Source organism: Lissotriton vulgaris, chromosome 9 (assembly GCF_964263255.1).
Source record: "Lissotriton vulgaris chromosome 9, aLisVul1.2, whole genome shotgun sequence".
In the NCBI taxonomy this organism is placed as follows: Eukaryota; Metazoa; Chordata; class Amphibia; order Caudata; family Salamandridae; genus Lissotriton; species Lissotriton vulgaris.
The window spans coordinates 159,830,904-159,845,034 of NC_141697.1; positions in this window are offsets into that span (position 1 = coordinate 159,830,904).

A 14,131-nucleotide genomic window follows, 5' to 3' on the forward strand; every position below is an offset into this window, starting at 1 on the left:
CGAATGGCACCTGCAATCTAACGGATGACGAGGCTGGTCATGCTGGCACGTTAATGTAAGTGTCTTGTGGCAGGCAGATTGTAAGGATCTGAATATGTCTGTATGTTCTGATGTCTAATAAGAACCGGAAAAAAATCAGGATGAATCAATACATATGATGATTTAAAGCGCTGTGCATGATCAGGATGTAGGTTCTGACATTATTAAGAAATCTTAACAAGGATTGCAATTTTCGTAGAGTATTAGGAGGCTGTAGTAGGGCACACTTGTCTACGAAGTGTGGTACAAGGCTCTTTCCTTCATGTGCAAGTTTGTAACCTAAATATAGGACACTCTAAAATGCTTTATAAGATTTCTTAAAGTGGAACTTCGGTAAATCCCAAAATTATGCGATCCGCTTTGGCCAAATGTGGGTTTAACTCATCATCCATTAAGCAGCCACGACCACTGGGGCCAGGTGAGGGATTTTTCGAGAGATGACCACAAAGGAATATTAAATAAATACGTTTCCCTCATGGTCATCTCTCGAAATCCCCCCTCACTTAGACCCACCGCCCCACCACACTTCCCTTCACCCCAGTCCAAAGATCTGGGCCCAAATCCATCATTTTTTTGCACTCCACACCACCCTGGGTTAGACAATGGCGATATGCAAATCAGCGCTGACCCTGTGCCCCATGGGAACAGTCCAGTCCGAACTACAAAAGCCATGTCCTTCCCAGAACGGAATCAAGCATCCGAGGACCGGACCGGTTTCGAGGTAACACCTCTCATCAGCCTCTCATCAGCCCGGCTAGCTTGACTCCAGTGGTGCGGAGTGCCTGGGACCCACGTCTGGGCATCCCCAGCGCACTTAGGGCGGAATATGCAAACTCAGGGTCAGCGCTGATTTGCATATCGCCATTGTCTAACCCAGGGTGGTGTGGAGTGCAAAAAAACGATGGATTTGGGCCCAGATCTTTGGACTGGGGTGAGTGTGTGACATTGATCCACATTCGGTCCATCACCTGCTGAGTTTGCATATTCCACCCTAAGTGCACTGGGGATGCCCAGACGTGGGTCCCAGGCACTCCACACCACTGGAGTCAAGCTAGCCGGGCTGATGAGAGGTGTTACCTCGAAACCGGTCCGGTCCTCGGATGCTTGATTCCGTTCTGGGAAGGACATGGCTTTTGTAGTTCGGACTGGACTGTTCCCATGGGGCACAGGGTCAGCGCTGATTTGCATATCGCCATTGTCTAACCCAGGGTAGTGTGGAGTGCAAAAAAACGATGGATTTGGGCCCAGATCTTTGGACTGGGGTGAGTGTGTGACATTGATCCACATTCGGTCCATCACCTGCTGAGTTTGCATATTCCGCCCTAAGTGCACTGGGGATGCCCAGACGTGGGTCCCAGGCACTCCACACCACTGGAGTCAAGCTAGCCGGGCTGATGAGAGGTGTTACCTCGAAACCGGTCCGGTCCTCGGATGCTTGATTCCGTTCTGGGAAGGACATGGCTTTTGTAGTTCGGACTGGACTGTTCCCATGGGGCACAGGGTCAGCGCTGATTTGCATATCGCCATTGTCTAACCCAGGGTGGTGTGGAGTGAAAAAGAACAAAGGATTTGGGCCCAGATCTTTGGACTGGGGTGAGTGTGTGACATTGATCCACATTCGGTCCATCACCTGTTGAGTTTGCATATTCCGCCCTAAGTGCGCTGGGGATGCCCAGACATGGGTCCCAGGCACTCCACACCACTGGAGTCAAGCTAGCCGGGCTGATGAGAGGTGTTACCTCGAAACCGGTCCGGTCCTCGGATGCTTGATTCCGTTCTGGGAAGGACATGGCTTTTGTAGTTCGGACTGGACTGTTCCCATGGGGCACAGGGTCAGCGCTGATTTGCATATCGCCATTGTCTAACCCAGGGTAGTGTGGAGTGCAAAAAAACGATGGATTTGGGCCCAGATCTTTGGACTGGGGTGAGTGTGTGACATTGATCCACATTCGGTCCATCACCTGCTGAGTTTGCATATTCCGCCCTAAGTGCACTGGGGATGCCCAGACGTGGGTCCCAGGCACTCCACACCACTGGAGTCAAGCTAGCCGGGCTGATGAGAGGTGTTACCTCGAAACCGGTCCGGTCCTCGGATGCTTGATTCCGTTCTGGGAAGGACATGGCTTTTGTAGTTCGGACTGGACTGTTCCCATGGGGCACAGGGTCAGCGCTGATTTGCATATCGCCATTGTCTAACCCAGGGTGGTGTGGAGTGCAAAAAAACGATGGATTTGGGCCCAGATCTTTGGACTGGGGTGAGTGTGTGACATTGATCCACATTCGGTCCATCACCTGTTGAGTTTGCATATTCCGCCCTAAGTGCGCTGGGGATGCCCAGACATGGGTCCCAGGCACTCCACACCACTGGAGTCAAGCTAGCCGGGCTGATGAGAGGTGTTACCTCGAAACCGGTCCGGTCCTTGTATGCTTGATTCCGTTCTGGGAAGGACATGGCTTTTGTAGTTCGGACTGGACTGTTCCCATGAGGCACAGGGTCAGCGCTGATTTGCATATCGCCATTGTCTAACCCAGGGTGGTGTGGAGTGCAAAAAAACGATGGATTTGGGCCCAGATCTTTGGACTGGGGTGAGTGTGTGACATTGATCCACATTCGGTCCATCACCTGTTGAGTTTGCATATTCCGCCCTAAGTGCGCTGGGGATGCCCAGACGTGGGGCCCAGGCACTCCACACCACTGGAGTCAAGCTAGCCGGGCTGATGAGAGGTGTTACCTCGAAACCGGTCCGTTCCTCGGATGCTTGATTCCGTTCTGGGAAGGACATGGCTTTTATAGTTCGGACTGGACTGTTCCCATGGGGCACAGGGTCAGCGCTGATTTGCATATCGCCATTGTCTAACCCAGGGTGGTGTGGAGTGCAAAAAAACGATGGATTTGGGCCCAGATCTTTGGACTGGGGTGAGTGTGTGACATTGATCCACATTCGGTCCATCACCTGTTGAGTTTGCATATTCCGCCCTAAGTGCGCTGGGGATGCCCAGACGTGGGTCCCAGGCACTCCACACCACTGGAGTCAAGCTAGCCGGGCTGATGAGAGGTGTTACCTCGAAACCGGTCCGGTCCTCCGATGCTTGATTCCGTTCTGGGAAGGACATGGCTTTTGTAGTTCTGACTGGACTGTTCCCATGATGCACAGGGTCAGCGCTGATTTGCATATCGCCATTGTCTAACCCAGGGTGGTGTGGAGTGCAAAAAAACGATGGATTTGGGCCCAGATCTTTGGACTGGGGTGAGTGTGTGACATTGATCCACATTCGGTCCATCACCTGTTGAGTTTGCATATTCCGCCCTAAGTGCGCTGGGGATGCCCAGACGTGGGTCCCAGGCACTCCACACCACTGGAGTCAAGCTAGCCGGGCTGATGAGAGGTGTTACCTCGAAACCGGTCCGGTCCTCGGATGCTTGATTCCGTTCTGGGAAGGACATGGCTTTTGTAGTTCGGACTGAACTGTTCCCATGGGGCACAGGGTCAGCGCTGATTTGCATATCGCCATTGTCTAACCCAGGGTAGTGTGGAGTGCAAAAAAACGATGGATTTGGGCCCAGATCTTTGGACTGGGGTGAGTGTGTGACATTGATCCACATTCGGTCCATCACCTGTTGAGTTTGCATATTCCGCCCTAAGTGCACTGGGGATGCCCAGACGTGGGTCCCAGGCACTCCACACCACTGGAGTCAAGCTAGCCGGGCTGATGAGAGGTGTTACCTCGAAACCGGTCCGGTCCTCGGATGCTTGATTCCGTTCTGGGAAGGACATGGCTCTTGTAGTTCGGACTGGACTGTTCCCATGGGGCACAGGGTCAGCGCTGATTTGCATATCGCCATTGTCTAACCCAGGGTGGTGTGGAGTGCAAAAAAACGATGGATTTGGGCCCAGATCTTTGGACTGGGGTGAGTGTGTGACATTGATCCACATTCGGTCCATCACCTGTTGAGTTTGCATATTCCGCCCTAAGTGCGCTGGGGATGCCCAGACATGGGTCCCAGGCACTCCACACCACTGGAGTCAAGCTAGCCGGGCTGATGAGAGGTGTTACCTCGAAACCGGTCCGGTCCGGTCCTCGGATGCTTGATTCCGTTCTGGGAAGGACATGGCTTTTGTAGTTCGGACTGGACTGTTCCCATGGGGCACAGGGTCAGCGCTGATTTGCATATCGCCATTGTCTAACCCAGGGTGGTGTGGAGTGCAAAAAAACGATGGATTTGGGCCCAGATCTTTGGACTGGGGTGAGTGTGTGACATTGATCCACATTCGGTCCATCACCTGTTGAGTTTGCATATTCCGCCCTAAGTGCGCTGGGGATGCCCAGACATGGGTCCCAGGCACTCCACACCACTGGAGTCAAGCTAGCCGGGCTGATGAGAGGTGTTACCTCGAAACCGCTCCGGTCCTCGGATGCTTGATTCCGTTCTGGGAAGGACATGGCTTTTGTAGTTCGGACTGGACTGTTCCCATGGGGCACAGGGTCAGCGCTGATTTGCATATCGCCATTGTCTAACCCAGGGTAGTGTGGAGTGCAAAAAAACGATGGATTTGGGCCCAGATCTTTGGACTGGGGTGAGTGTGTGACATTGATCCACATTCGGTCCATCACCTGCTGAGTTTGCATATTCCGCCCTAAGTGCACTGGGGATCCCCAGACGTGGGTCCCAGGCACTCCACACCACTGGAGTCAAGCTAGCCGGGCTGATGAGAGGTGTTACCTCGAAACCAGTCCGGTCCTCGGATGCTTGATTCCGTTCTGGGAAGGACATGGCTTTTGTAGTTCGGACTGGACTGTTCCCATGGGGCACAGGGTCAGCGCTGATTTGCATATCGCCATTGTCTAACCCAGGGTGGTGTGGAGTGCAAAAAAACGATGGATTTGGGCCCAGATCTTTGGACTGGGGTGAGTGTGTGACATTGATCCACATTCGGTCCATCACCTGTTGAGTTTGCATATTCCGCCCTAAGTGCGCTGGGGATGCCCGGACATGGGTCCCAGGCACTCCACACCACTGGAGTCAAGCTAGCCGGGCTGATGAGAGGTGTTACCTCGAAACCGGTCCGGTCCTTGTATGCTTGATTCCGTTCTGGGAAGGACATGGCTTTTGTAGTTCGGACTGGACTGTTCCCATGAGGCACAGGGTCAGCGCTGATTTGCATATCGCCATTGTCTAACCCAGGGTGGTGTGGAGTGCAAAAAAACGATGGATTTGGGCCCAGATCTTTGGACTGGGGTGAGTGTGTGACATTGATCCACATTCGGTCCATCACCTGTTGAGTTTGCATATTCCGCCCTAAGTGCGCTGGGGATGCCCAGACGTGGGGCCCAGGCACTCCACACCACTGGAGTCAAGCTAGCCGGGCTGATGAGAGGTGTTACCTCGAAACCGGTCCGTTCCTCGGATGCTTGATTCCGTTCTGGGAAGGACATGGCTTTTATAGTTCGGACTGGACTGTTCCCATGGGGCACAGGGTCAGCGCTGATTTGCATATCGCCATTGTCTAACCCAGGGTGGTGTGGAGTGCAAAAAAACGATGGATTTGGGCCCAGATCTTTGGACTGGGGTGAGTGTGTGACATTGATCCACATTCGGTCCATCACCTGTTGAGTTTGCATATTCCGCCCTAAGTGCGCTGGGGATGCCCAGACGTGGGTCCCAGGCACTCCACACCACTGGAGTCAAGCTAGCCGGGCTGATGAGAGGTGTTACCTCGAAACCGGTCCGGTCCTCCGATGCTTGATTCCGTTCTGGGAAGGACATGGCTTTTGTAGTTCTGACTGGACTGTTCCCATGATGCACAGGGTCAGCGCTGATTTGCATATCGCCATTGTCTAACCCAGGGTGGTGTGGAGTGCAAAAAAACGATGGATTTGGGCCCAGATCTTTGGACTGGGGTGAGTGTGTGACATTGATCCACATTCGGTCCATCACCTGTTGAGTTTGCATATTCCGCCCTAAGTGCGCTGGGGATGCCCAGACGTGGGTCCCAGGCACTCCACACCACTGGAGTCAAGCTAGCCGGGCTGATGAGAGGTGTTACCTCGAAACCGGTCCGGTCCTCGGATGCTTGATTCCGTTCTGGGAAGGACATGGCTTTTGTAGTTCGGACTGAACTGTTCCCATGGGGCACAGGGTCAGCGCTGATTTGCATATCGCCATTGTCTAACCCAGGGTAGTGTGGAGTGCAAAAAAACGATGGATTTGGGCCCAGATCTTTGGACTGGGGTGAGTGTGTGACATTGATCCACATTCGGTCCATCACCTGTTGAGTTTGCATATTCCGCCCTAAGTGCACTGGGGATGCCCAGACGTGGGTCCCAGGCACTCCACACCACTGGAGTCAAGCTAGCCGGGCTGATGAGAGGTGTTACCTCGAAACCGGTCCGGTCCTCGGATGCTTGATTCCGTTCTGGGAAGGACATGGCTCTTGTAGTTCGGACTGGACTGTTCCCATGGGGCACAGGGTCAGCGCTGATTTGCATATCGCCATTGTCTAACCCAGGGTGGTGTGGAGTGCAAAAAAACGATGGATTTGGGCCCAGATCTTTGGACTGGGGTGAGTGTGTGACATTGATCCACATTCGGTCCATCACCTGTTGAGTTTGCATATTCCGCCCTAAGTGCGCTGGGGATGCCCAGACATGGGTCCCAGGCACTCCACACCACTGGAGTCAAGCTAGCCGGGCTGATGAGAGGTGTTACCTCGAAACCGGTCCGGTCCTCGGATGCTTGATTCCGTTCTGGGAAGGACATGGCTTTTGTAGTTCGGACTGGACTGTTCCCATGAGGCACAGGGTCAGCGCTGATTTGCATATCGCCATTGTCTAACCCAGGGTGGTGTGGAGTGCAAAAAAACGATGGATTTGGGCCCAGATCTTTGGACTGGGGTGAGTGTGTGACATTGATCCACATTCGGTCCATCACCTGTTGAGTTTGCATATTCCGCCCTAAGTGCGCTGGGGATGCCCAGACGTGGGTCCCAGGCACTCCACACCACTGGAGTCAAGCTAGCCGGGCTGATGAGAGGTGTTACCTCGAAACCGGTCCGGTCCTCGCATGCTTGATTCCGTTCTGGGAAGGACATGGCTTTTGTAGTTCGGACTGGACTGTTCCCATGGGGCACAGGGTCAGCGCTGATTTGCATATCGCCATTGTCTAACCCAGGGTAGTGTGGAGTGCAAAAAAACGCTGGATTTGGGCCCGGATCTTTGGACTGGGGTGAGTGTGTGACATTGATCCACATTCGGTCCATCACCTGCTGAGTTTGCATATTCCGCCCTAAGTGCACTGGGGATGCCCAGACGTGGGTCCCAGGCACTCCACACCACTGGAGTCAAGCTAGCCGGGCTGATGAGAGGTGTTACCTCGAAACCGGTCCGGTCCTCGGATGCTTGATTCCGTTCTGGGAAGGATATGGCTTTTGTAGTTCGGACTGGACTGTTCCCATGAGGCACAGGGTCAGCGCTGATTTGCATATCGCCATTGTCTAACCCAGGGTGGTGTGGAGTGCAAAAAAACGATGGATTTGGGCCCAGATCTTTGGACTGGGGTGAGTGTGTGACATTGATCCACATTCGATCCATCACCTGTTGAGTTTGCATATTCCGCCCTAAGTGCGCTGGGGATGCCCAGACGTGGGTCCCAGGCACTCCACACCACTGGAGTCAAGCTAGCCGGGGATGATGAGAGGTGTTACCTCGAAACCGGTCCGTTCCTCGGATGCTTGATTCCGTTCTGGGAAGGACATGGCTTTTATAGTTCGGACTGGACTGTTCCCATGGGGCACAGGGTCAGCGCTGATTTGCATATCGCCATTGTCTAACCCAGGGTGGTGTGGAGTGCAAAAAAACGATGGATTTGGGCCCAGATCTTTGGACTGGGGTGAGTGTGTGACATTGATCCACATTCGGTCCATCACCTGTTGAGTTTGCATATTCCGCCCTAAGTGCGCTGGGGATGCCCAGACGTGGGTCCCAGGCACTCCACACCACTGGAGTCAAGCTAGCCGGGCTGATGAGAGGTGTTACCTCGAAACCGGTCCGGTCCTCGGATGCTTGATTCCATTCTGGGAAGGACATGGCTTTTGTAGTTCGGACTGGACTGTTCCCATGATGCACAGGGTCAGCGCTGATTTGCATATCGCCATTGTCTAACCCAGGGTGGTGTGGAGTGCAAAAAAACGATGGATTTGGGCCCAGATCTTTGGACTGGGGTGAGTGTGTGACATTGATCCACATTCGGTCCATCACCTGTTGAGTTTGCATATTCCGCCCTAAGTGCGCTGGGGATGCCCAGACGTGGGTCCCAGGCACTCCACACCACTGGAGTCAAGCTAGCCGGGCTGATGAGAGGTGTTACCTCGAAACCGGTCCGGTCCTCGGATGCTTGATTCCGTTCTGGGAAGGACATGGCTTTTGTAGTTCGGACTGGACTGTTCCCATGGGGCACAGGGTCAGCGCTGATTTGCATATCGCCATTGTCTAACCCAGGGTATTGTGGAGTGCAAAAAAACGATGGATTTGGGCCCAGATCTTTGGACTGGGGTGAGTGTGTGACATTGATCCACATTCGGTCCATCACCTGTTGAGTTTGCATATTCCGCCCTAAGTGCACTGGGGATGCCCAGACGTGGGTCCCAGGCACTCCACACCACTGGAGTCAAGCTAGCCGGGCTGATGAGAGGTGTTACCTCGAAACCGGTCCGGTCCTCGGATGCTTGATTCCGTTCTGGGAAGGACATGGCTTTTGTAGTTCGGACTGGACTGTTCCCATGGGGCACAGGGTCAGCGCTGATTTGCATATTGCCATTGTATAACCCAGGGTGGTGTGGAGTGCAAAAAAACGATGGATTTGGGCCCAGTTCTTTGGACTGGGGTGAGTGTGTGACATTGATCCACATTCGGTCCATCACCTGTTGAGTTTGCATATTCCGCCCTAAGTGCGCTGGGGATGCCCAGACATGGGTCCCAGGCACTCCACACCACTGGAGTCAAGCTAGCCGGGCTGATGAGAGGTGTTACCTCGAAACCGGTCCGGTCCTCGGATGCTTGATTCCGTTCTGGGAAGGACATGGCTTTTGTAGTTCGGACTGGACTGTTCCCATGAGGCACAGGGTCAGCGCTGATTTGCATATCGCCATTGTCTAACCCAGGGTGGTGTGGAGTGCAAAAAAACGATGGATTTGGGCCCAGATCTTTGGACTGGGGTGAGTGTGTGACATTGATCCACATTCGGTCCATCACCTGTTGAGTTTGCATATTCCGCCCTAAGTGCACTGGGGATGCCCAGACGTGGGTCCCAGGCACTCCACACCACTGGAGTCAAGCTAGCCGGGCTGATGAGAGGTGTTACCTCGAAACCGGTCCGGTCCTCGGATGCTTGATTCCGTTCTGGGAAGGACATGGCTTTTGTAGTTCGGACTGGACTGTTCCCATGGGGCACAGGGTCAGCGCTGATTTGCATATTGCAATTGTATAACCCAGGGTGGTGTGGAGTGCAAAAAAACGATGGATTTGGGCCCAGTTCTTTGGACTGGGGTGAGTGTGTGACATTGATCCACATTCGGTCCATCACCTGTTGAGTTTGCATATTCCACCCTAAGTGCGCTGGGGATGCCCAGACATGGGTCCCAGGCACTCCACACCACTGGAGTCAAGCTAGCCGGGCTGATGAGAGGTGTTACCTCGAAACCGGTCCGGTCCTCGGATGCTTGATTCCGTTCTGGGAAGGACATGGCTTTTGTAGTTCGGACTGGACTGTTCCCATGAGGCACAGGGTCAGCGCTGATTTGCATATCGCCATTGTCTAACCCAGGGTGGTGTGGAGTGCAAAAAAACGATGGATTTGGGCCCAGATCTTTGGACTGGGGTGAGTGTGTGACATTGATCCACATTCGGTCCATCACCTGTTGAGTTTGCATATTCCGCCCTAAGTGCGCTGGGGATGCCCAGACGTGGGTCCCAGGCACTCCACACCACTGGAGTCAAGCTAGCCGGGCTGATGAGAGGTGTTACCTCGAAACCGGTCCGGTCCTCGGATGCTTGATTCCGTTCTGGGAAGGACATGGCTTTTATAGTTCGGACTGGACTGTTCCCATGGGGCACAGGGTCAGCGCTGATTTGCATATCGCCATTGTCTAACCCAGGGTGGTGTGGAGTGCAAAAAAACGATGGATTTGGGCCCAGATCTTTGGACTGGGGTGAGTGTGTGACATTGATCCACATTCGGTCCATCACCTGTTGAGTTTGCATATTCCGTCCTAAGTGCGCTGGGGATGCCCAGACGTGGGTCCCAGGCACTCCACACCACTGGAGTCAAGCTAGCCGGGCTGATGAGAGGTGTTACCTCGAAACCGGTCCGGTCCTCGGATGCTTGATTCCGTTCTGGGAAGGACATGGCTTTTGTAGTTCGGACTGGACTGTTCCCATGATGCACAGGGTCAGCGCTGATTTGCATATCGCCATTGTCTAACCCAGGGTGGTGTGAAGTGCAAAAAAACGATGGATTTGGGCCCAGATCTTTGGACTTGGGTGAGTGTGTGACATTGATCCAAATTTGGTCCATCACCTGTTGAGTTTGCCATTAAATAGATAGCATCTATATTGGAAAATGTGTCATGGTCAATTTCTTTAGAACTGACTCTATGCAGCAGAAATCAGTCCAGGACTATTCTTATAACCCACAGGGAGGCGTAAAAAACAACTCTGAAAGCCGAGTGCTGAGAAGGCAGTCTAATTTCTGCTTTCAGGTGCTTTATTTTGGCAGCAAAATAACATAGGAAAGGCCCAAGGTTATTTTGTATTTTTTACAGACTATATTATTTATAAGTGCTGTACTGTGTGTATTTTGTATTGCAAAAGTGTGTGTATGACTGTTTAAATGTCTGTAATCTATGACTAAGCAATAGGAATGATCCAGTTTCAAAAGAGGAAAAAAGGATTATTAATTTGAGAGACATAGGGTGCAATTACTCCCCGGTACTCCAACTCAGAGAGTAATTCTCTAACAGGTGCTTTAGCATCCAATTTTATGGGATATTGATGTTGCACTTGTGGGCTGGACTGTATGGAAATTATATGATAAGGAGAATCCTTATCCCAGCCGACAGGATGGTGATATAAAGATGGGGTTATTGCAAGAGCCCATTCTGCTGCATAGGCTGTGTTTGATTTTATCAGGGACAAGTGAGAAAAAGATGAGTATAACATCCTGACCTTGCAGGGATGTTTGAGCAAATTCTGGGAGCCAAATGACAACCGCCAAGAGAATGTTGTATGACAAAGTTAAATTTCCACAGAATATTACTCTAATGGTGTGCTGTATGCCACCCTTAATTTGTATGTCCAAATTATATAATCTGTCTGGAGGGGCAACGTGCCTGTCTGAGGTTTCAACTGAAATTAAGCTATTAGTTTCTTTCACTGCCAAAATTCTTGGAGCGTCAGGCGCAAATAGTGGCCTCGGCCACACGGTCAAGAAGAGTCACCGCCCACCTCCTGTTCAGGAGGCGAGTTCTCAGTGTTTGTGGCATATTTTGCAGTTATAGCAGTAACTTTCTTTTTGTGAAATTAGGGCTTAAAATTAGGATGTTTTTCCTCCTCCTTCATCTTCACGTTATACGTCCCTTTCGGTTTCACATACTCTTCCTGTCTGCGGTCAGAACACCCTCCTCTCTCGTATTGTTCCTCTGATGAGTCCTGAAAGGAACAACAAGGGGGAGTCTATCAAGTGCCTTGATTTTTGTGTGATCATGCAAATGATAAATTCTATCAGAGGACTCCAGAGGTGAATATCCCCCTTGTGACTTAGGCTTTTCTATAGGTTTGGGTTTGTCCCATCATTTTTTATCAAACTCCAGGTTCGGTTTGGTAGCATCCTTGTTCGCACAAGGTTTGCCAAGTTGAGGTTTGCTGAGTGTGGTTCCCAAATTATTGTTTCCTGTGGAAGTATATACTTTAGCAAATTAAAGGTAGCTTGCCTGCCTGTTTGAGCAGTGCAACCTGCTTGACCCACTGGCATATAGCCAGAGAAGCAGCTTTTCCTTCAAAGTTAGACAGAATCATTGCAGATGCTACAGGAAATGTTTTCATTAGTTTCATCCCCAAATACAGGGCAGCAGCTGCCCCTTGTTCGTTCTGCATTTGTTTTAACACTGCCGGCAAGAATGACATAGATGGAATGCCGTGTGTTATGGTATAGACAGTGACAAAGACTGTGCCCCAAGCAGGGCAGTCACCTATTATGGAAACCATCCTATGGGGTAAACACCTTGAAACCAATGTTGGTGTCCCCAATCTAAAAGTGGAATTTCCAAGAGCACATACAGAGCATTTGTTGTGGTGGGGGTGCATTAGTGTATTCATTAAATGTGTCTGGAATAGAACCTGCACCAGAAAAATTGACTGAGGAGCAAAAGACTTCTAAGCGGTAGCCAAAGTGGGCTTTAACTATAAGAATTAAGTCACTGCCTGCAGCGCCAAGGCTATGCAAAGCTACATGTGCAAAGACTGAAGATCTACAATTGTCAGCAATTGGTGTAGGTTTTGGCTGTGGCATTATGAAAACAATATTGGAACCAAAGTGAAAAAAACTAATATTGGTAATCCACTTAAAAAGGTTCCAAGCTGAACAAACAACAGACCAACAGAAAATATTACGTGCTTCCTAAATATACTGTGGAGGATATATCTCCCAACACCACAGTTGTCTTATGTGTAAGTGTAGGGCACAAGTACTGCTAAGAAACCCACTGAATTTTTACCAGACCATTGTTGGTGGCGCCATGTTACAGGAATTCTGTTTGGGAACAAAACTGTGCCTTGGGACAGAAGGATGTCAGAATGTAGGGACTGAGTCTCTCTGCCACATCAGTACCTGTAGGCTTAAATCCGACTGGGCTCACAGTGCATCACCTGCACTTCTAACCATCCAGATTAGCAAGTGATGTTGGCAAACTTAGAACATGAAACTCTATTCCCTAAGGGAACCATGGTAACATATCATCACCTTTCATTCTCACTTATCCATGTCCATCGTGAACAGAAGAAAGACACAAAAGAAGATTACAGTATATTTATTTAAAATATTTTAGTCCATTTTGAAGCAGGTTTGCTGTGATTAATAAACGGATACAACCAAGCAAAGTTATCAACAATACTAACAGACTGTAAACAATGAGCAACCCTACCATGGCAACTAATATATATCTATCTAGGCCTACCCTCACTATGTGAGCATAGGGATCTCTGGTATTAGCACAAAACCCCATACCTAATATGGGTGGTCTGCATCATAGGTGTAAACTGAGTTTCTGCATGGCTACTGTCTCCATTCCAAAATTGGTCTCTCTGATGGGATTGCTCCCTCTACTCTCCAAGGGGGCAGAGACACAGTTTATATTATTAGAAATGTTGTGTTAGAAAACTGTAGCTGTGATACTGTATTGTGTCTAAAAATGTTAAGAGGTGGTGCTGACCGGGTACAAGAAAACTGTACACAATGTTGTTCAGATTGAATCCCAAGAAGAGTCACTGAATAACAAAATAACATGTGCAACTTATTTATGTAATAATATCAAGTCACAAAACCAAATTCATTATGTGAGTCTGTGCAAAGCAAAGGCAGCCCAAAGCTGCTAACACAAGCAATCAAGGGAGAACCAAAGTGGGCCCAGAAGGGGAAATACTATGTATGTAATTTGGAGCATATCAACTGGTTTGCAGTTTGGTAATGAATTAAGCTATGAATCATGATTGTATTGCTAAAGATATGAACATAGCTGTTGTTTCTATCTGACACCTTTGTTGCACAGCTACCTAGAGACAACTCGATGTATTTCATTCCTTTGTAACTAAAGATGTAAAACAATCTAAATGTTGCAATTATATTTTCACAGAAAATAACGTCACTGCGTAGGATGATTTTGTCATTATCAGGAAGGCAGTTAAAGGAGTGAAAGTTTTTGTAATGGATTGTGCTGTTTATAATCAAGGCCTTCAGTTAGTCAAATGTTTGAATAGATTATAAAATGATTACAATTGATGTTGGTAAAAAGGCTTAGATAATTCTACACCAAATGGTTGGAAA